The sequence below is a fragment of the Odocoileus virginianus genome, chromosome 15 (assembly GCF_023699985.2).
Source record: "Odocoileus virginianus isolate 20LAN1187 ecotype Illinois chromosome 15, Ovbor_1.2, whole genome shotgun sequence".
NCBI lineage: Eukaryota > Metazoa > Chordata > Mammalia > Artiodactyla > Cervidae > Odocoileus > Odocoileus virginianus.
In genome coordinates, this window is record NC_069688.1 from 11,431,585 (window position 1) to 11,454,964 (window position 23,380).

Here is a 23,380-nt window from a genome sequence, read left to right on the forward strand (position 1 = left end):
AATGAAACACTTGAAGTTCAGGAAAACAACTAAGGTAACTACTGGGAGTTCAGCATTAGGAGTTTGTGAGCCTTTTCTGCTAAACTGATGCCACAAACCTGACTCTTCCCCTACTAATCTCAATTCTTGTGTCTCTCATTTTAATGTCAAATTCCTAAGTGGGAGAATTTGTTCCGGCTTTGGTCAACAAGTCCCTCTTCTCAGTTCAGCATAGCTGGGGGTCACCAGGCAAAGAGAATATCACCACTGGATGGATCATCTGGACATGGGCAGCCACCCCGGAGTGCACCTTCTCTCTCCTACCTTATCAGGGTCAACACTTACACTTTCTTCTTAGTATGATGGCGTCTAATCCACTGGGGTTGCTTCCATGTCCCAAATTCTTCCTAGAGTCTTACATATATTGACTCACTCAATCTGCACAATGGCCTATGAGATGGTACAATTGCTTTTGCCATTTTAAAGATGAAGAAACTGAGGTACAGAGAAAATAATTTGCCCAAGATTATCTATCCACTGACCACTTGGTGGAACCTGGATTCAAATCTAGTCAATTTTTAAATTTCAGAGCCTGAGACAGTAAGTAATATGCTGGAATGCTTGGAGTCAGAACCATGTGAATTTCCACCTAGCCATATAAGGTCTTGACTCAACAACCAGATTATAAAGTCTTCACCAGCTGTCCCACATCCTTCTTCTTTTCAAGTTCCAACAGTGCAAAAAACAGGGCTGGGTCCTGGGAGGTTCTTATTAAACTTGCTGACTGATTCCATAAAATCTGTACTCCACCCACCTTGATAATACTCAATTCACACACAGCCTTTTCATCATTTTATTTCCTTCTTTTCATTAAATACTGAATAGTTAGGTTTTAACTCCTTTCCAACCTCTATTTCCTGGAGATTTCTAGTACTATACTAATATTTGGAAAAATATATTTTCAGTCACTCATCCATTCATTTAAATTTGCCTACTAAGTGCCAAGTAGCTAAAAACTGTTAGAAAAACAGAATCAAATAAGTCTAAGCCACTGTCCCAAAGAAGACTACATAGCTTGATGTGAAAGAAGAAAATGCAAGCCAAATGAAATCATTTGATTATTAATAAGATTAATAGAGAAGGTCTGCCATTTTCAACCTTACATCCACTTACCCGTCAGGAGCCATAACCAGTGACGGACATCTGCCTTCCCCATCGCAGATGAACAGTGCATGCTTTGGGCTAAGGCCAACCCTTCACCTTGTGTAGCAGATCATCTCTCTCACTTACCCAAGGGCAACACTCTCTCTTTTATCATCAAGTTTTCCTCTCTGTTGGATTACTCCCTCCAGTGCACAATCATGTTATTCTTCCTTCCAAATTAAAACACATACACGAAAACCACAGGAAAACTCTCTTAACCTACCCTTTCTCTCCTGTTAACTCATATTCCTCTGTTCTCTTTCACAGCAAACTCCAAAAAGATATTTATTTAATCTTTCTCTCATTTTCTCTTACACTCACTCCTAATAGGCTTTTGGTCCATTTTGAAACCACCTTGTCAAAGTGATCGGTGAGTTTCGTGTTGCCAAATTCAAGGATCAATTCTCGGTCTTCATCCAACTTGATCTGTTGACATGCGCCTCACAAGATCCAAAGATAAATGATTCTATGGTTGTTCTGCTCCAGCTGTCAGACTATTTCCTTTCAAGAATGGAAATCTGCCTGCTTGAAGTCTGCAAAAACTGGTCCCTGCTCCAACTTTTGGAACACCACTGAAAAAGCTTATCCTCTCCTTCAGGTAGGTTTTTCCACTATTTGAGAGACCGCTGTGTCCTGCACAAGCACACCTTTTCCCTGAACATCACATGTATTCAATGGGTCTCTGACAATTAGTAGAGTCAATCATGACCTGAATGCAAGAAGGAACTTCTTATCACTTCATTTGTTCAAACAACAGATGTTTCTTGAGTGTCTTGTTTTAGGCACAATTTTATATAATGGGGGTATGGCAGTGAGCAAAACAGACATATCACCTGCCCTCAGGGAACTCACATAGTAAATTCTATTGAAAAATGATTGTGATACTCTAGGTCAGTGATCCCCAACCTTTCTGGCACCAGGAACCGGTTTCATGGAAGACAATGCTTCCATGGACCAGGGTAGGAGTGGTTTGGGGATGATTCAAGAGCATGGCAATTATTGTGCACTTTATTTCTATTATTATTAATTATATCAGCTCCACCTCAGATCATCAGGCATTAGATCCCAGAGGTTGAGGACCCCTTCACTTTTCTCATGTTTTATACGTATTAATGCCTACATTTAGTGGGATAATGCTCTGAATTATGATCTAGCACATTTTTTCTTCTCCAAAGTTCCCTTTCCCCTTCCATTCTGCATTTCCCAGCCAGAGGCTGAAGAAAGATGACAGAAAATAATCCAGAAGGAACAGCCAGTCAAGTTGATGGCTTTGAGTTCCAAAGGAGATTATTTTTAGCCTATAGCAAAAACAATGGTCATGAAAAATGAGCTGCAACTAAGCATCTGGTAAAGTTTTCCAAATTCTAGGTTTTAAATCATAAGAGAAACATCTGTAGGACTCAGAACATGGTCTATATAATAAACTTAAAATAGGAAGCAATAGAGTGAGCAATAACAGAAATTCTAAGCCCCATCCCACTGATGTTGGGAAAGATTGAAGGCAGGAGGAGAAGGGGACAACAGAGGATGAGATGGTTGGATGGCATCACCGACTCGATGGACATGAGTTTGAGGAAGCTCCAGGAGTTGGTGATGGACAGGGAGGCCTGGCATGCTGCAGTCCATGGGGTTGCAAAGAGTCAGACATGACTGAGCAACTGAACTGAACTGAAGCTGCATTCACTGGCTTTTCATCCAAGCCTGCAAAAATAGTTTCCCATTATTTCTACAGGGCTCAGAGAACTATGGCCGGGTCTTTTCCTGTTTCCCAGTGAGGACACGGTGCTCTTTGACACTAATGAGCCATAGGTTTCACAGTCGCCACCAAGTTTGAGTCATGGCACACAAGCTCCCTCACGTACAACAACAACCCTCCCTCTCTTTAGTATTCAGTGTCCTCCGTTCTTTTTCTGGTTTGGCTATTTTACTTAAGACTCACAGCAATTAAGAGCTATATTTGAGGAAATAGTCCAATCTGGATTTGAGTCTCTGCTCAATCACACACACACACACACACACACACACACACATACACACACAGGCACACACACAGAGATACACACACACACACACACACACACACACGAGCTTTCTGACCTTTGTGCTGTGCTAAGTTGCTTCAGTCACGTCCGAGTCTGTGTGACCCTATGGACTATAGCACGCCAGGCTTCTCAGTCCATGGAATTCTGTAGGCAAGAATACTTTGTGACCTTTAGCAGATAACTTATTTACTTTGTGCTTTAATTTCTCCATCTGTGGTAAGTATACCTTTTTAACAAAGCCATTAGGAATATTGACTAATATATAAGTGTAAAAGGCTTAGCTCACTGCCTAGACATAGTAGTGTTTCAAGTTTGCTTAGTAGTAGTAATGTTGTAGACAGTGTATCTTTAGTTCATAATAGGAGATCTGATTACACCTGGAAGAGGAGGCATAACTTTAAGCAACCAAGCTCTGAGCCAACGTAGCTCATTTCCCTCTAGAAAGATGATTGTTTCTGTTAGGTTGTCTACCCTCCTGCTTGTTTTGAGTTTGTTATTGTGAAAACACCATAAAACAAAAACAAAGCTCCAGACAATCAGATTAAAAAAAAAAAAAAAAAAAACCTGAGAATCTCCCACCCCAGGCTAAAGCCTCCAAACTGATTTTCCTGTTTTGCCTCCTGTTTTGTCTCCATCATCACCTCCATGCAGCCAGTACCATCTGCAAATAGAACCAAGCCTCGACCCCACATAAAACCCATCAATAGCTTCCCACTGCGTCCTTTAAACAAACATCCAGGCTCCTCCGTGAGGCAAAGAAACCCTTCTAGAATCTGACTCCAGCTACCTTTCCAGCTTTATTTCACTCAGATTCCTATTCTCCAATCTATGCTCATCTTCCTACACAGAAATTGTTGTTTCTCATTTTTTTATCTTTGTTAGCATTGTTTTTTCCACCAGGAAATCCCTTCCTCCATCCTAGGTCTGGCTAACTTATCCACTTTTTAAGACCAAAGCCAGAGACCATCTCCTATGTGAGCCCTTCGTGAACCCTGGGTTGGACTGAGCTCCTTTTTCCTCTGTTCCCTTTACTCACTTCACTCCCTTTACTCATTTCCCAAACAATCTACTCAAATTATCTGATTACAGGTCTGACAGATTAGAAGCTCCTGGAAAAGTGGTACATGTCTTATTTTAAAAACATACCCAATGTCTTGAGCAATGATTATATGTGGGTAGTTATTTAATAAGTTTAAAAGCTTTGGGCCATGCATCAGATGACCTAGTACCTCATCCCACCTCTTCCATTAATTAGTCACATTATTTTAGTTAAAATACTGAAAATACTCAGTTGTTTCCTCCTACCTGAAATGAGAATAATTCCCTCAAGCCTTCACCGCCTATCTGGTCTCCTTAGGAGTTACTATGGAAAAAGTAAAATAAATTTAATAATCCATGTTATTTTTTTAAAAAAATTATAAGATGCTAAGCAAATATAAAATATTGTTAGAGAAAATGTTTAATTTGGTTGAAACCATTTGAGATCACTATAAAAATATGTCATAGAGGTAACTAAGCCCTCATTCCTTTCAAATGGAATTAGGGACAACAAAAACAACAAAATCAATCACAGAACTTGAAGTTTCTCAGAGAATTTTGCAAAGCTCAAGTAAATGAATTATAAACTTAGAAAACTCTTAGGAATTATCCATCCTTGTTTTATAAAAACTGATTCTGAGACTCAAAGCTGTTATGAACTTGGCTAAGGATTGTTAAATTGGGACATGTTAAGACTCAAACCTTTGGATTCCCTGTATGTTTCTCTCTATAATAAACCAAGCTACATCTGGATTGTGCTCAGTCGCTTAACAGTGTCCAACTCTGCGACCCCATGGACTGTAGTTCACCAGGCTCCTCTGCCCACAAGATGTTCCAGGCAAGAACACTGGGGTGGGTTGCCATTTCTTCCTCCAGGGAATCCTCCAGACCTAGGGATCAAACCGGCATCTCCTGCATTGACAGGTGAATTATTTACCACTTGAGCCAGCTGGGAAGGATTCAGTTCAGTCACTCAGTCATGTCTGACTCTTTGCGACCCCATAGACTGCAGCACACCAGGCTTCCCTGTCCATCACCAGCTCCCGGAGCTTACTCAAACTCATGTCCATCATGTTGGTGATGCTGTCCAACCATCTCATCTTCTGTTGTCCCTTTCTCCTCCCGTCTTCAATCTTTTCCAGCATCAGGGTCTTTTCTAATGAGTCAGTTCTTCGCATCAGGTGGCCAAAGTATTGAAGTTTCAGCTTTAGCATCAGTCCTTCCCATGAATATTCAGGGCTTATTTCCTTTAGAATGGACTGGTGGGATCTCCTTGCTATCCAAGGGACTCTCAAGAGTCTTCTCCAACACCACAGTTCAAAAACATCAGTTCTTCGGCACTCAGCTTTCTTTATAGTCCAACTCTTACATCCATACATGACTACTAGAAAAACTATGGCTTTGACTAGACAGACCTTTGTTGGCAAAGTAATGTCTCTGCTTTTTAATATGCTGTTTAGGTTGGTCATAGCTTTTCTTCCAAGGAGCAAGCATCTTTTAATTTCATGGCTGTAGTCACCATCTGCACTGATTGTGAAGCCCAAGAAAATAAAGTCTGTCACTGTTTCCATTGTTTCACCATCTATTTGCCATGAAGTGATGGGACCAGATGCCATGATCTCAGTTTTCTGAATGTTGAGTTTTAAGCCAACTTTTTCACTCTCCTCTTTCACTTTCATCAAGAGGCTCTTTAGTTCTTGACTTTCTGCCATAAGGGTGGTGTTATCTGCATATCTGAGGTTATTGATATTTCTCCTAGCAAAGTTGGTTCCAGCTTGTGCTTCATCCATCCAGGCATTTCTCATTATGTACTCGGCATATAAGTTAAATAAGCAGGGTGACCATATATAGCCTTGACGTACTCCTTTCCCCAATTGGAACCATTCTGTTGTTCCATGTACCCAATAATTCATGACTAAACTAAATACAACATTAGATAGTGTTCGTGCTTTGGATTTTGGAAATGCTGCAGTCTTATAATTCCGCTTTCTAAATCCAATCATCCATAAATGATTCACAAATATTCCATGAGGAACTGAGATATTCATATAAGGTCACAGAATGCCTCCTCAGAGGCTATAAACTTTGAGATGCATTTTCTTTTTTAAGCAAATAATAGTCACATCTTATAGAGCTATTGAGAGTAAATTGGAAACAGAGTCTCTATTTCAAATGACAACTGTTTTATCACCGTGGTCCTCAAGTCCTACACACTACCCAGTCTATTCAACACCATCTCACACGTCAGCCAAGTTTCCTCATTGTAGGGAGTCCGATAAAGAGCCCAATCCTTAATGCCTTCTGAGCCAGAAACTTCCCAGTGAAGGAGTTGATTCCGTCTATGCAAGGAGCTAGGAAGCTGACGTCAAACAGCTGCTCTTGGTTAAAGTTTTCTGCCTTCCAGGAGCTCTTTGTGTGTTGAGCCTCTGTGGAAGCCAAAATTATGTTTAACCACAGAGTAAGTAGATTGAGGTTGGAAGGATTCAATCATTTCTTTCAAGTGCTAGATATTGTACTAGGTGCCAACAACAGAGCAAAGAACAAGACCAAGTTCTGGCTCATGTATGGCTAGTTTTTGATGGCTTGTTTCTCTGTTTATTGGCAGTGGGTCTGAAATTAGAGAACGGGATTTAGGTTCCAGTTCTGTTATCAACTATTGACAGCCTATGTATGTGATTAAGTATCTGCTTTAATTTTCACAGTTAGGAATAATTATAATAATCTCCATTTACAGGGTGTCTCTGAAGATCAAATAAGATCCTTGGTGTTCCTGTTCTCTGAAACATACAAAGAGATATAAAATAGCATGTAGGAGCTTTCCCATATGCATTCTTCACAGTCTGGTCCCACTCATTTTTCCAGATGTATCTACTCTTGCCTTCCCGCAGATTGGGCCTCCTCATCCAAACTCATCTTCACTCTCCCATCCAGCCATGTATTTTCTTCTCTCTTATTCTTTGTTTCTGCTGTTTTTCCTTCCTAAAATATTCTTCCCTTTATCACTGACACTCTGTTTGAAAAGTTCAAAACTTAGTTCCCATGGAAGCTAAGCAGGTAATATAAAGTTAGTAAAGACTGCCTGATATAAAAGAAGGAGTTGTAGGAATGGCAGTGAGGGGAAGTACACATTTTCTATAGTTGATGCTCACTGTACCATTGACTCTTCTAAGTGAAAATGCAGGCTCAGCAGGAATATGAGGATTGATACAGCTGATAGCATCTCGTAGGTCTTTGAGATTGCTAATTTTCATTCTTTCATTCTTTTTCTATTCCTCCAATGGGAAAATCTCAACTGACCTATTTTTAAGTTTGCTGATTCTTTCTTTGATAATTTCAAATATGTTGTTGGGGCTCTCTCATGAATTTTTTATTTCAATTACTTATACAATTCCAGAATTTCTATTCAGTCCTTTTATAGATTTGAAACTATACAGTTATGTTCTATGACAATATGGAATGAAATTAAAACTTCAGTAACAAAATGAAGTTGAGGAAATTCATGAATAGGTAGAAATTAAGCAACACACTCCTAAATAACTGATAAGTCATAGAAGAAATTAAATTTATATTAGAAAATGGTTGAATAAATAAAAATTAAAACACAAGGTATCAAAAGTATGCAACATAGTTAGAACAACATTTGCAGAATATCTATAGCTCCGAACACTGGCATTAAAGAAGAGACAAAAGAAGAAGAACAAGTCTCAAATAAATATCCTAACCTTACACATTAACAAAATAGGAAAAGTTGAGATTAAATCCTAAATAAGAAGAAGGAAGGAAATAATAAAGAATAGAACAGGAAAAAATTAAATAGAAATACAACAAAGAAAATCAACAAAACAAAATTGGTTCTTTGAAAAAAATTTTTTTAATTGGTTAATGTTTAGGAAAACTGACCAAAAATAAAAGAGAGAAAGCTCTAATTACTAAAATCATAAATTAAAAGGAGTCATCACAATTGATCTCACAGAAATAAGTTATTAAGAAAATAATAAATATATGCCAACAAATTAGATAACATAGATAAAAGGGATACATTCCTGGAAAGACAGAGCCTACCAAGATGGACTCAAGGAGAAAGAGAAAACCTAAATAGTTCTATTACAAATAAAGAAATTAAATTATTAATCAATAAACTTCTCACACAGAAAAGCACATAACCACATGTCTTTATGGATGAATTTTACCAAATGTTTAAAAAAATAATTCATACATTTCTTTACATGTTCTTCCAAAAAATAGAAGAAGAGAAAGAGTTTCCAACTCATAATAAGAGACTAGTATTACAATGATTCCAGAACCAGATAAAGACGCCACAAGAAAAAAACTATAGATCAATATCCATTATAAATGTAGATATAAAAATCCTTGACAAAATACTAGCAGACCAAATTCAGCAATATATAAAAGGACCTGTACACCATGAAATGGTAGAATTTATTTTAGGAATGCAGTTGTTTTAGCTAATGAAAATCAGCACAATTCACCATATTAAGAGAATGAAGGACAAAAACTACATAATCATTTTAACAGAGACAGAAAAATCATTTGACAGAATCAACATCTTTTTGTGACAAAACACTCAACAAAATAGGAATAGAGGTTACCTTTCATTCTTAATCTGTAAAAGGACATCGAAAATAACCCACAGCTAGCACCATGCTTACTAGTCACAGACTGAATGCTTTCCCCGCTAAGACAGACAACAGGAAAAGATTGTTCTCGCCACTTCTATTGAACATTGCACTGGAGGTTCAAGCCAAGGCCATTGGTATAGATTTTTTAAAAAGACATCAGACTGTAAGGGAATAAGTAAAACAGGTGACATAATTCCTTATGTGGAAAATCCTTAAGAAATTCTGAAAACTATTAGAACTAATAAGTTCAGTTAGGGTGCAGGATATATTAATATACAAAATTGATTTTGTTTTTATATACTAGAAATGAAAAATCAAAAAATTAAACTAAAAAGTAATCACATTTATTATAGCATTCAGTTCAGTTCAGTTGCTCAGTTGTGTCCAACTCTTTGTGACCCCATGGATTGCAGCACACCAGGCCTCCCTGTCCATCACCAGCTCCCAGAGTTTACTCAAACTCATGTCCACTGAGTAGGTGGTCCCATCCAACCATCTCATCCTCTATCATCCCCTTCTCCTCCCGCCTTCAATCTTTCCCAGCATCAGGGTTTTTTCAAATGAGTCAGTTCTTCACATCAGGTGGCCAAGTATTGGAGTTTCAGCTTCAGCATCAGTCCTTCCAATGAATATTCAGGACTGATTTCCTTAGGATGGACTGGTTGGATCCCCTTGCTGTCCAAGGGACTCTCAAGAGTCTTCTCCAACACCACAGTTCAAAAGCATCAATTCTTCGGCACTCAGCTTTCTTTACAGTTCAGCTCTCACATCCATATGTGACTAGTGGGAAAACCATAGCTTTGACTAGACGGACATTTGTTGGCAAAGTAATGTCTCTGCTTTCTAATATGCTGTCTAGGTTGGTCATAGCTTTTCTTCCAAGGAGCAAGCGTCTTTTAATTTCATGGCTACAGTTACCATCTGCAGTGATTTTAGAGCCCCAAAAAATTCTGTCACTGTTTCCATTGTTTCCCCATCTATTTGCCATGAAGTGATGGGACCAGATGCCATAGCATTAAAAAGAGAGAAATACTTAGGAATCAACTTCACAAAAGAAGTGCAAGACTTGTACACTAAAACTGCAAAACATCATGGGAAGAAATTAAGGAAGACCTAAAAGAACGGAACAGCATCCTATGTTTATTGACTGGAAGACAATATTGATGTAATGGCAGTATACACCAAGTTGATCTATAGAGCCAAGAGTCTTTATCAAAATACCATATACATAAATTGAAGAAATTGACTACTAATTCTAAAATTCATCCACTCCTGGGCATAAGTCCAGAGAAAACCATAATTTAAAAAGATACATGCCACCTAATGTTCATTGCAGCATTATTTACATTAGCCAGAACATGAAGCTACCTAAATGTCCATCAACAGAGGAAAGGATAAAGATGTGGTTCCTAAATACAGCGGAATATTATTCAGCCACAAAATAGAACAAAATAGTGCCATTTCAGCAACATGGATGGACCTAGAGACTGTAATGCTGAGCGAAGTTAAGTCAGACAGAGAAAGAAATACAATATGATAGCATTTAAATCTGGAATCTGAAAAACAACAAACCAATGATTATAACAAAAAAGAAGTCAACTCACAGATATTGACAAGGTAGTGGTTATCAGTGGTGGGGGCACAGAGGGCTGGGTGAGTGGGAGATACAAAGTATAGGGTGCAAGATAGGCTCAAGGATGTATTTTACAACACAGGGAATATAGCCTATATTTTGTAATAACTGTAAATGGAAAGTAACCTTTCAAGATTATATAAAATATAACACTCTAAAATTAATTAATCAATCAATTAATTAACTTCATATGAAACTGTCTTGGGGAGTTAAAACACTATTGTAAGAGAAAAACAAATTTAGAGGACATACACTTTCTAATTTCAAAACTATTACAAAGGTACAATAATCAAAACAGTGTGATATTGTTATAAAGATAGATACTTAAATTAATGGAATGAAATCAAGAGTCCAGAAATGAAACCATGTATTTATAATAAATTATTATTAGACAAGAATGTCAACACAAGAAAAAGTAGTCTTTTCCAATAAGCGGTGGAGGAAAAACTGAATATCCATATGCAAAGAAATAAACCTGGACTCTTACCTCATCACTTGTAAAAAAAATTAAAGTGGACCATGTGTAACAGACCTAAATGTAAGAGCTAAAACTATAAAACATTCAGAAAAAAAAAATAGGAATAAAGGTTTGTTACCAAGGATTAGGCAATAGCCTTTTAGATATAACAGCAGAAACACAACAAAAAAGAAAAAAAAATACATAAATTAAACTTGACCAAAACTAAAAGAAAAAAAATGTTCTTTGAAAGACAACCCAAGAAGTGAAGACAACTCAATTAATGGGAAAAAAAAGTTTGTAAATCATATATCTGATGAGGGACTTATATCCAAAATATATAAAGAATTCTTTCCTTTGTCCAGGGGTCCTTCCCAACCCAGGGTTCAAACCTGGGTCTCCTGCATTGCAAGCAGATTATTTACCATCTGAGCCACCAGGGAAGTCCATTCTGTACTTTCTTGTGCTTTTTATGCTGAATTTATTGACTCTCAGGATGGTTCATCTTTGAATATTTGACTAGTTATTCTGCATTTAATTAGCTAACTCTTACTGAGAGCCCCCTTCAGGCCACCAGGCATTAAGGGTACAGCAGCAAATAAACTAAGTAAAGATCCTGCTCTTGTGCAGTTTTCATTTCAGTGTGGTAAGGGGAAAAGACAGAAATAAATAATTGAACAACATGTATGATAAAAGCTATGGGGAAAAAGTAGAGTAAATGGAATAGAGAGTGCTCGAGGGTGGCTGCTATGTTATACATAGCAATCAGGGCAGGATTCTCTAACGAGACATTTGAGCAAAGAGTGTAAATATTTAGATTAAATTCAGTTCTGCCACTAATTCTCTGTGTGGCCTTTAGCAAAGCACTGCCCCTAAGATTCAGTTTCTTTGTATAAAAAATAATGAAATTCTAGGTTCCCTTTCCAACTCTAATACAGCATCATTCAAGGAAAATGGCCATTATTCAAGGACGAGTGAAATGTGAGTAAATAGTCTAGCCGTATAAGATGTGGGGAGAACTGCTGATCGGTTTCCTGGTCTGTAATAAAATCTCCTTTATTCATAGTCAGTGTAAGTCAAGGTCAGAGCTTCTCTCCTCTCTGATTCCTCCTCACCTAGAACATTTCTCCCCATAGCTTGTATTCAACAATTGCTTCAGTCTTGGTGAATTTTTGTCCTTTTCCACAGGGATTCAAGTGGCTTAATTTCAAATTCAGGAATTGGGAGTGTGGTTAAATTCCATGAGGAAAAAATGCAGTTCGGGAGGGTCTATGTATAGTCTAGTGGTTCTCAAATTTGAATCTATATTAGAATCATCCAGGAAGCCCTTAAAAAAATCCCATTGCCCAGGCTGTGCCCGGGAAGATTAATCAGGATTTCTCGAAGTTTAGTTAATGCTTTTCAGGTGATTACAATGAACAGCTACAGTTGAAAACTTCAGTGTAGGGAAAGGAGCTTGGTTTCGACAATACACATATCTCGGCTTGACATCGGATTTCAGCACTTGGTAAATGTGTGCCCTTGAGTAAATGTCTTCCCTTGACTCTCATTTTCATTATTTGTAGAACTGAAAAGAAAAATATTTAACACCACATAAATGCATGAACCAGTAGGTAATCCATAATTGATATATTTCCCTAAGATTTATTTTAAGTTCTTATCTATTAAAGTCTTAGCTTTATGTAATTCTGTACTAGCTCTATGCAGATAAATGCATAAGCCATGTTCTTAGGAGCTAAGAATTTTTATACAAAGCCCCAAAAGACTTAGAGAGGCTAGGAAGACAATGTAAATCAACACCAGGGGCAGTCTATCAATAAGACGGTACATCCTGATAGCCCAAATATGGTAGTCAGAATTTTCAAAGATAGAAGTCTTGGTTATCTATTCCTGCATTGAAAACTTACTAAGAGACATAATGTCTTTAAGCAATAGTATTTATTATTTCAGTCTGTAAGCCAAGAATCTGGGACAGATTAGTTGGGTCCTCAGGTTCTGGGTCTCTCACAAGTCTGCAGTCATCCTAAGACTCAACTGGCAAAGTTTTGCTTCTGAGTTCACTCACATGGCTGTTGGCAGGATTCAGCTTCTCGGACGTTGTTGGCATTTGGCCTCAGTTTCTTGCAAGTTGTTAGTTAAAGGCCTCCCTTGGTTCCCTGCCAAGTAAGCAAGAGGGCAAAAGAGAGTGTGAGCATAAGGGAGAGTGCTGGTGACATAGACGTCATAGCCTTTAGGTAACCTCGCCATGGAAGTAACATCACATCGCTTCAGCCATATCCTCCTCATCAGAAGTGAGTCCTGAGATCCAGCCACACTCAAATAGACAGGATTCCCCACATACACAAGCACCAGGAAGCAGGGATCACTGAGAGTCCTTCCAGTCTACCACAGTAGATGCTTGCAAGTTCTGCTTTTTCCTATAAAAACATACTTGTTGGTTCTCAGAGGAGAGGCTGAAAACATGAAGCACCAGTATTACTTCATTTTCATTTATATTTATAAGAGCCAAACTTCACCTTCTCCATAACTGACCTTGGGGATTATACCTACTGAGCACCTACTCTGTACACAGCACAATTCTAAAGACCAAGGGGTGACTCTGAAATGAATAAAATAGTAGCTTTCTAGCCTTCTAAAAGCTCACCAGCAAATGAGGAAAACAGAAAAGAGAATTAATTTCCAATGATGATAGCAAATTTTATTATAGAGAAACTGTGTGCTATAGTCTAATGAGTAAAGAAAAATCCTCTACTATTTGGGGATGGAGTAAAAGTTGAGCTACACCTTAAGGATAGAGAAGACTTTGAGAAGGAGATCCAGGGGGAAGAACAGCCAAGGCACAGTGGCAGGAAAAAGGAGCATTCCAGGGCTTGTGAGGATAAATATAGGATTCAAGGTACTGAACAGAGAAACAAAGCAGGATGCAGTTGCTGCTGCTGCTGTTTAATCGCCAAGTCGTGTCCAATTCTTTGCAACTCCGTGAACTGTAGCCTATCAGGCCCCTCTGTCCATGGGATTTCCCGGGCAAGAATACTGGAGTGGGTTGTCATTTCCTTCTTCAGAGGATCTTCCTGACCTAAGAATCAAACTCGAATCTCCTGCATCTCCTGTATTGGCAAGTGGATTCATTTCCACTGAGGATACAGTCAGCTAGAGACAATGTGTAATTCAGTGGAGGCACCACTGAATAACTGAGAACAAGAGGCCAATATAAGGTCCATATGTAGGGCAAGCACATGGAAATAGGGTCAAAAAAAAAAATTGAAATGGGGACCGCTGGAGAAAGGGACAGGACACTGGAGGCAGGGAAACCAATTAGAACCTTTGAAATGATGCAGCCAATAGCAAAAGTCATCTCTTTATAAACAAAGAAAGTGGGAGTACAAAAGTTTGGGGGAACACTGTGGATACACAGCACCAACAGAATTTAACATGACCTTTGAGAAAAGTTTAGGTAAGAGAAGTTGAGAATGACTGAATTCGAACACCTGGATGGCTAGATTTGTAATAACTCAGGGGGAGCATTTGGAAACATGCATCATTTGACTCATATATCCTTTGGAAATGGTTCTTTTATGAGAAATAAGTTCCCCATTTGCCTGGGAACAAAAGAACTGATATGTCACTGTGGATTGTGTGTGCTGTTGTTTATTTGGAGAGAGAATAAAACACAGGCATAGATTCAAAACTACCTAGGAGGGTGGTGAAGCAGAGTTAGTAATCAAATTTAGATTGCTTTGACTTGAGGCTCTGAGGTTCGTGATTGTTACTGAGTAGATTATACTATACTGAATAGACAGTGAGTAGCTAAGGCAATATTTTTCACTCCTCTTTGTGTTTCATTTTGTGAATTGATTACAATTTAGGAGTTTCATAGGCAGTACAACTCCATTAATGGATTTAACATAGCATGTCTAATGAATAGGTATACACAAAGATTGCAGGAGAAAGGAATGTCTGTTTTCATTCAAGGGTATTTGAAGAAGCCAGGATGGAATTTAGGCTTGGCCCTCAGGGAAGAGCTTATGTACTGCAAAGTCACCATGCAGAGACGGAAAGAATATCTGACTGGTGATTCAAAAACCAGCACCAGGAAATACCTCCACGGAGAAAGCGGAAAGGGGGATTGAGAGTGGAATAGCTGAGTAATTTGGTTCTAGAAATAGTGAAACTGGAAATAAGTGCTGAGGTTTTCCCAATGTCCAATGTCCAGGTAGCCAGGTGACCTGGTCCAAGGCACAAAGACCATAGGTGGCCCCAGGAAGAAATCTCTGCCTCTTAACAATCTCATGCCAAGGGGAAGATTAAGTTCAATTTATCCAGAAAGTTCTCTAGTCCATTCCTCCATGTTTGTTTAGACTGATTCTTTTTTCTCCTAGTAGTTGAATCTTAGGCAGGGATTTTACAGCAATACAGTTGGCTCTTAAACAATGTAAAGTTAGGGGTGCCAGCTCTCTGCACAGCACAAAACCTGAATATCTAATTAATAGCTGGCCTTTCCTATGCATGGTTTCTTGTGTCTATCAGCTCCTCTGTATCCACGGTTCCACATCTGCAGATTAGACTGCTTATCTTATAGTACACTTACTATAGAAAAAAGAAACATGCCTATAGGTGGACCAACTCAGTTCAAACCTGTGTCGTAAGGGGCCAATTGTAGTTACTTTCAAAAGCGATCCCAAGAAGCGCTAGTAGGGAGAGCAGACATAAGAAAGAGAAGGGGAATAATCAATAAAGGCTGTGTTAATGGGCAGTTGTTATTGAATTACACTAGAGACCTCTGGGAGAGAATATGGAAGAAGCCTCAGATGTTCACTTGAGAGACAAGGAAACTAAAATATTTATCCTCCAGGGCCTGTTAATCATCAGTCCAGGGTTATACTTGGAGAATGTCAACTTCTCAGCCTTCGACTAGTCCCATGCAGAGGCTGAGTGCCCCAAGGACAGCAGACACTAGGAGTCAGAAGCTATTGGCATGCACAGGATGACTGGTGATGGGAGGAAAGCACGGAGCAGGCCCAGCTCAGTTACACCTGGCTGGGGTCCTCCTTCCCAACTGACAAGGCCTAACCTGTTTTTCTTTCATTACATTCTCAATGAGTATGTGCCATAGTACACAGTTCAGCTACTGGGACACACAACAAAAACTAAGGCAGACCTGTTCCTTGCCCATATGGTTTCTACATTCAAGCATAAAAAACATAAAATTTAGCCTGAAATTGTAATCAAAATTTACATTATAAAAATCTTCAAACATATAGAAAATATGAGAGAATTTTATAATGGACCCTCAGTTATCCAGCATTCAGTTGGAGAGCAGTTGCTAGCACTTTGTCCTATTTGTTTCATCCTGTTTTGTGGCTTTTGCTAAATTATTTAAAAGTAAATTATAGACATTATAACATTGACTTCTATGTGCTTTAGCATGTATCTTTAAGAACAAAGAGACCATTACCCTATGAAACATGATAACAATTTTAGACTTAACAAAATCAAAGCAAATAATCCTTGGCATTGAATATCCAGTCTTTAACATTAACATATTGTTCAATAAACTCAGAGTATAGATCCCTTATATAATCCAATAGTCTAATGTTATGCCTTGTAACTTATGGCATGGTTGTGGTGATCAGAAAATAATGTCTGAAATAGGGGTCAGAAGATTTGGTTTTAAGATCTGTCATTAACCTAATGACCAATCAGTTTTGTCTGAGATCAAAATGGTTCAAAAAAGAAAGGGCTCTTGTGGGTCTTGTAACTAAAGTGTATAGTTATATCAAAGTAATAACAATGTTGTTAATAAATAGTCACATAGCACTTACTATTAATATATGGCAAGCTCTACTCTAAGTATGGGTTTCCCAGGTGGTAATTTGCCTGCCAATGAAGGAGATGCAGGAGACAGAGGTTTGACCCCTGGGTTGGAAAGATCCCCTGAAGGAGGAAATGGCAACCTACTCCAGTATTCTTGCCTGGGAACTCTCCTGGACAGAGAAGTGTCATGGGCTATAGTTCCTGGAGTCAGAAGGACTGAGCATGCACACGCACATAAACACACACAGAATCATTCATTTCTCATAACAGCCTCATGAGGGAGGTTTCCATTCGCTATGTCATTTTGCAGATAAGGTGATGGAGACATACAAAGACTGACTGTCTTGCCTGAGGATGTCACACAGCGTGTCAGTGGCAGAGATGTGACTCATATGAAGGTTGTCTGGCTCCGCCATCTTGCTTAGTTCGTGGCGGGTCCAGGGACTCAAGCTTTGCCTACAGGACCCACCTTCCTCCCAGACCACGCTCTCTCAGTTGTTTGTTGCCTCCATTTTCAAACCAAGCTTCCTCCCATGATTGAAGCGTGGTTTTCATTTGTTCCACCTTTACTCTCAATCACCCTCATAGAAAATACACATCTCTTTTCTCCCACAATTCCCTATGAAAAGACTTCTAATTGCGTTCCACTGTGTCTGATTAACCTGACTTGAGTTGCGACCTACCCCTCAACAAATCACTAAGTCTGGGGAACATTTTTGCCCTCAGAGCTGGGACTGTGGTCACCCCTTTTGAATGGATAGAGACTAAAAGAAATGGTGGCTCTTCCAAAGGAACCCAGAGTACTATTTCTGGAAGAATGGGAACCGGATGCTGACTGAGCACCCCGAGATCCCAGCAAGAGCTTGCTGAGCAAACCCTCAGTTTTCTTACTTGCAAAGAGAAGGCAGTTGGACATCCTGCTTTCTAAAGAAGGCTTTTAGCTCCCACATCTAAATTCTATTCAATTTAGGAAGTAAACGCTGAGAGACAAGGAAGCATTTGCTCCGAGTGTCAGAGACAGTAAGTGGCAGAACATGGGTTAAAACTGGAGATTCATCAGTCCCAGGCCAAGGATACTCCTCCTAGTTCCAGAGCCAATGACATGTGGAGGGCCAGGACTAAAACTCTGCAAAAAAATATTAATTGCTTGAATTACTCCTTAGCTTGAAGCATCTGTGGCTTTGCAAAAATGAAAAGGATTATGGTACAATTCTTGACCTCATTTGAAAGATAAATATTAGACCAGTAATTTTTAATAGTGCTCCCAAAACATACAAAATGACTTTTTCAGAGGATCCTCCAAGATTAACCTGAGTTTCCACGGGAATGCACGGCTGATGTTGCCAGGTAATACTTGTCTGATGTCATCAAAGTAGGTAATGGCTACAGATGGCTTTACCTGGCACAGCATCAAAGCTGTTGACAAGCAAGCAAGAGAAAGTCCACCCAAGCCTGGCATGTCTGGATATGTACAAACTCGTGTTGATCTTCATCTCTCAGCCACTTTGAAGTAAACCTTCCTAGGTAACTAACTCAGGGACCCCTTCATACCTCAGGCTTGAGAATAGAACTCAAGTTCTAAAGAAAGAAAGAAAGAAAACTGAGCAAGCTTTGTCCAAACTTTTGGCTGGGAGGTATATTTTTGTGAAGGATAGGCTAGGAACATAGAGGAAGAAGGATTTGCTGTTTAATCACTAAGTCACTTTTGACTCTTTTGAGACCCTATGGACAGTAGCCTGCCAGGTTCCTCTGACCAGGGGATTTCCCAGGCAAGAAGACTGGAGTGGGTTGCTATTTCCTTCTCCAGGGGATCGTCCTGACCCAGGGATTGAACCCACGTCTCCTGCATTGGCAGGCATTGACAGGCATTCTTTACCACTGAACCACCATAGAAATATCGAGGAAGGATTAGTGAACTCCATATGCTGCTTATGGGCTCCCCAGGTGGTGCTTGTGGTAAAGAATATACCTGCCAATGCAGGAGACATAAGAGACGATGGTTGGATCCATAGGTCAGGAAGACCCCCTGGAGTAGGAAATGGCAACCCACTTCATTATTCTTGCCTGGAGAATCTCATGGACAGAGGAAGCCTGGCGGGCTACAGTCCATGGGGTCACAAACAGTAGGACTTGACTGAGCACACAGCTCATATATGTATGCTACTTATAGTCTTGTTATTTAAAAAAGAAAACAAAACAAGAACTCAGTGGAGCCACACAGGCGCACGCACACATAAACACACACATACACACACACGTACACGTACACAAAAGCTTTATGACAGCATGTACTCTGCTTGCCTGTCTGCTTTATTCTCCCTTGACTGGCCAATTTCTTTTCATGCTAGCCCCACTTACAGAGGAAGCCAGTTTGATTGGTATTTGATAGCTGTCAATCACCCCTGATATCAAAACTCCTTGTAAGTTATCAGCTACTGGCTGCTATTGGGTTAACCGCCCACTCTACGCTGTACTGGCCTGCACCAAGGGAGGTGAAGATCAACAGGAGTTTGTACAGATCCAGATGCACCAAGCTTGGGTGGACTTTCTCTGGCTCATTTGTCAACAAGTCTAAAAATTCTATCTAAAAAAATGACGTTATGAGTAGAAAAGTTCAGATGGAATGGGATATGAGAAAAGACAAGACATCATGACAGGCTGATCTGGCACCTCTGCTCTTCTGAAACCATGAGACAAAATCTGATTTCCAGTATTGTCTTCTTATTGCCACTTTCAATGATGAACCCAAATGTTTACATAGCATTTGTGATCCTGTGCAAGCAAAACGTGTGCAAACATCTGGTCATCCTATGGTGCAGAAATTTTCCTTTTGGCCCCTCAGACCCATGTTTTGGTATGAAAAAAGGAGAGTTTCTCCCCTTCCTTACTGCTTTGCACAAAACACTAAAACACTTGATTTTCACCAGCCCCACATCCCATTTATCATCAGCCCCACTGCCTCTTGAGTGCGTGCTCAGTCGCTTCAGTAATGTTTGACTCTTTGCAACCCTACGGACTGTAGCTCACCAGGCTCCTCTGTCCATGGAATTCTCCAGGCAAGAATAGTGAAATGGGTTCCATGCCCTTCTCCAGGGGATCTTTCTAACCCAGGGATCGAACCTGGGCCTCCTGCATTGCAGGCAGATTCTTTACTGCTCAGCCACCAGGGAAGCCCCCACTGCCATTTACCTCCTCACTAAAGTACAAATTACATAATAGGAGGAAGCAAAAGAAAGACTTAACATTTATTGAGCACCTACTTAGTACCAGGAATATGCCACCATATGACTCACATATTTTCTGTCTCCATATATTCCAACAACAATACACAACGTAGATCTTATTATAAGGAAATTGAGACTCAAAAATGTCAGTCAACTTTTCCAAGATCACCCACCTGCAGCCCTGGTATTCAAAGCCAGTTTATGGGTCTCACCATCCGTATCTCATCTGTCCATTTACTCCCTTTGTTTCTCTTCACAGTGTCCTGCCAGGCATTAGGAAAATGAAGAACAACACATCAACACCAGCCCCTCGTTACGGTCAATATAAAAAGGTTCTGTGATCAAATAGCCTGGCTATTTCTGTATATAATATTTCTCCCATAAAACTTATGGTACCACTGACATATTAATGACTCCAAAATGTCGTGAATAATTCAGTTTAGTTTTCCTTGGCCAGTGCTTCCTAAATTAACTTGATCATAGGATGCTTTTGCAGATAGCACCCATGAACATCTCATAAGCATAAAATTTCATGGAAAACTCTTTGGGGAACATGACATTGCCTGATGCTGTCGTTCCCTCATTTAATGAATGACAATATTGGGTTAGAAACAAAATTGTCATTTGTGAGTGAAAATTCTGACTGCGATGGAAGTAATGATATGTGTTAGGACTCATGGCTAATGACTGGTGGAACTAGGGGACAGAGGTCAAGGTCCCAGATGTAACAGTTGCATTAATGAAGCCTTAATGTAAGAGAATCACACATCTTTGCCTTTTCTTCCTGTCCCCCTCCCCTGGGATGTCATTCACATATCTGTCCTCATGACAAAATCTTACCACCTAACAAAGGAAATGTTGTTCGATTGACTTTTTTTGGATCCACTTCACAGTGATCTCTCTCCCTCCCCCTTTCTCTCTCATAAACTCTTAAAACATTTATAGAAGGGTAGATAAATGCTAAAGGAAAAAAAAAATGCTATTCCCCCATATTGTGCCAAAGGCTGACATCTCTAATCAAACGTGTCACTTCTTTACCTTGAACCGAGGCATGATTCAACCTGAATTTCTTAATACACACTCAAAGTAGCCTCTATAGATCTCCCTGCACTGACATGGAAGAAAAAACACATTTGCCATGCTAAATTTAGAGCACAGTTTTGTGTTGTGTGGTGCCTTCCCCTTCCGATTCTTCTATTTTGTTCAAAGGTGGCAGGTAGAAATTATGTTTTCTGTCCCTAAGTCTCTCAGGGTACTTGGCACACAGTGGAAGATGTTATGTGCAATTATGATCTCAAACCATAACATTTCAGCCCTTCAAGAGATGGTAGCTTTACAGAATCACAAAACTTTAAATCTAGAAAAAATTCCAGTAAAAAGGGAATCAAAGAATTGAATGTTCAGGGAACAGGTGTGGTCACAACAAGACAGAGTTTGGGGCCCCCTGAACACCAAAGACTTAAGGAATTGGGGGACACAAGTGCTCCAAGTCTGTCTTTCTTATCAGCAGGAGAGTAACCCATCGTAAAGTGAACCAAGACTTACAGCCTCTCAAATTCTTCTGAGAAGAACCTCTGGGATTTAGCACAGTATTGGTAGAAGTTTTCTTCAACTCACAAGACAAGTAAATCACTTGGGCACTTACCCATCCCCACAAGGCATGCTTTCTCCTCCTTTTAGGCTTTTGAAATTCTACTGGAGATTGCCAAGTAATATGTGTGTCCTCTTATAAAATTCCCCAAGTCTGAGGTATAAGAATGGAAGAGATTGTTTTAATGTCTACATGTGAAACAAAAGGATCCACTAGGTTCTTCTCTTTGCCAACTGGCTGGCCCTGCCTTCTCTTTCTCTTTAAAAAATTGAACAAATTGCCCAGAGATAGAACCAAATATACCAAAATGGAGAATGACAAAAAAGTGAAAGCTTTAGTCTCTCAGTCGTGTCTGACTCTTTGTGACCCTAAGGAATGTAGCTCACCAGTCTCCTCAGTCCATGGGATTCTCCAGGCAAAAATACTGGGGTGGGGAGCCTTCTCTTTCCCAGGGGATCTTCCCAACCAAGGGACTGAACCCTGGTCCCCTGCATTGAAGGTGGATTCCTTCCTACTGAGCCACCAGGAAGAATGGCAGATAAAACACAAATTAAAAATGAATCCAGAAAGATTAACATCTGAATACTAACAATTCCAGAGAGAATGATTTGAGAAAATGGAAGGGAAGAAAAAATAATGAAATAATATGAAAATAATTTCCAGAAGAGAAGGACACAGAACCTCAGATTAAAAACCTACCTGAGTCCTCAATACTGAAATGTTAAATGTCCCACTCTAAGACCATGATGATGAAAATTTTAAAACACTTGGAATAAAGAGTTGGAGAGTGATTTTTTCAAATCAAATGGCCAATTCACAATTTCCCTTTTTTCTTGATTTTTTAGTTTCATCTAACACAGCTGATTACTACCTCTTCTTAAAATATGTTTGTCATGTGACTTCCATGGGCTTCAGGTGGCGCTAGTGGTAAAGAATCTGCCTGCCAATGCAGGAGGCTCAAGAGACTCCAGTTCGATCCCTGGGTGGGGACGAACCCCTGGAGGAGGAAACGGCAACCCATTCCTGTATCCTTGCCGGGAGACTCTCAAGGACAGAGGGGCCTGGCGGGCTAAAGTCTATGAAGTCACGAAGAGTCAGACACAACTGAGTACACAGCACATGCTTCCGTAATGTTGCATTCCTGGTTTTTGGTCCCATCTCTGCCTCTTCTCCCCTTTCTCTCTTTCTAGATCGCCCTCATATTCCTAAACTTCTGAGAGAAGCCTCTGGCCTAAATGTAGGTGATCCTCTCATTCATCAGGACAACGAAACTATCCCAAAAATTCCAAAACATCTCCCACAAGCAGTTCTACAGAAAATTAGAGCCACAATATATGAACAGTTTTTAGTGCACTTTGCCTAACGTTGGAAACGTCGCCCTCTGTCTTCAGACCTCAGTTTCCTGGTCTCATTGAAGACACTGTTCTAGATCAAGGGTAGTAGTAGCAGTCGCGTTAGTCGCTCAGTCGTGCCCGGCTCTTTGCAACCCCATGGGCTGTAGCCCGCCAGGCTCCTCTGTCCATGGGATTCTCCAGGCAAGAATGCTGGAGTGGGTTGCCATGCCCTCCTCCAGGGGATCTTCCCGACCCAGGGATTGGACCCAGGTCTCCTGCATTACAGGCAGATTCTTTACCATCTGAGCTACAGGTTGCCATGTTAAATGCCAATGGGAAAGGCAGGTAACATAAATTAAAAGATGAGTCAGGAATAAAGAAAATACCATACGGCTTGGTTCAACTTTCATGATCTCATTTTCTCA

At 39.8% G+C, this 23,380-nt stretch overlaps 1 long non-coding RNA gene across 1 annotated transcript in view; it reads right to left on the reverse strand.

Moving 5' to 3' along the window:
- Nucleotides 1-10,022: 10,022 nt before the first annotated feature.
- Nucleotides 10,023-23,380, reverse strand: part of LOC110130086 (uncharacterized) — a 39,624-nt gene continuing 26,266 nt past the window's right edge. The window contains exons 4-6 of the long non-coding RNA XR_002311725.2: nucleotides 20,204-20,293; nucleotides 13,058-13,148; nucleotides 10,023-12,559 (exon numbers count right to left, since the gene is read on the reverse strand). This is a non-coding gene — a long non-coding RNA (uncharacterized lncRNA). The remainder of the gene's footprint in view (nucleotides 12,560-13,057; nucleotides 13,149-20,203; nucleotides 20,294-23,380) is intronic.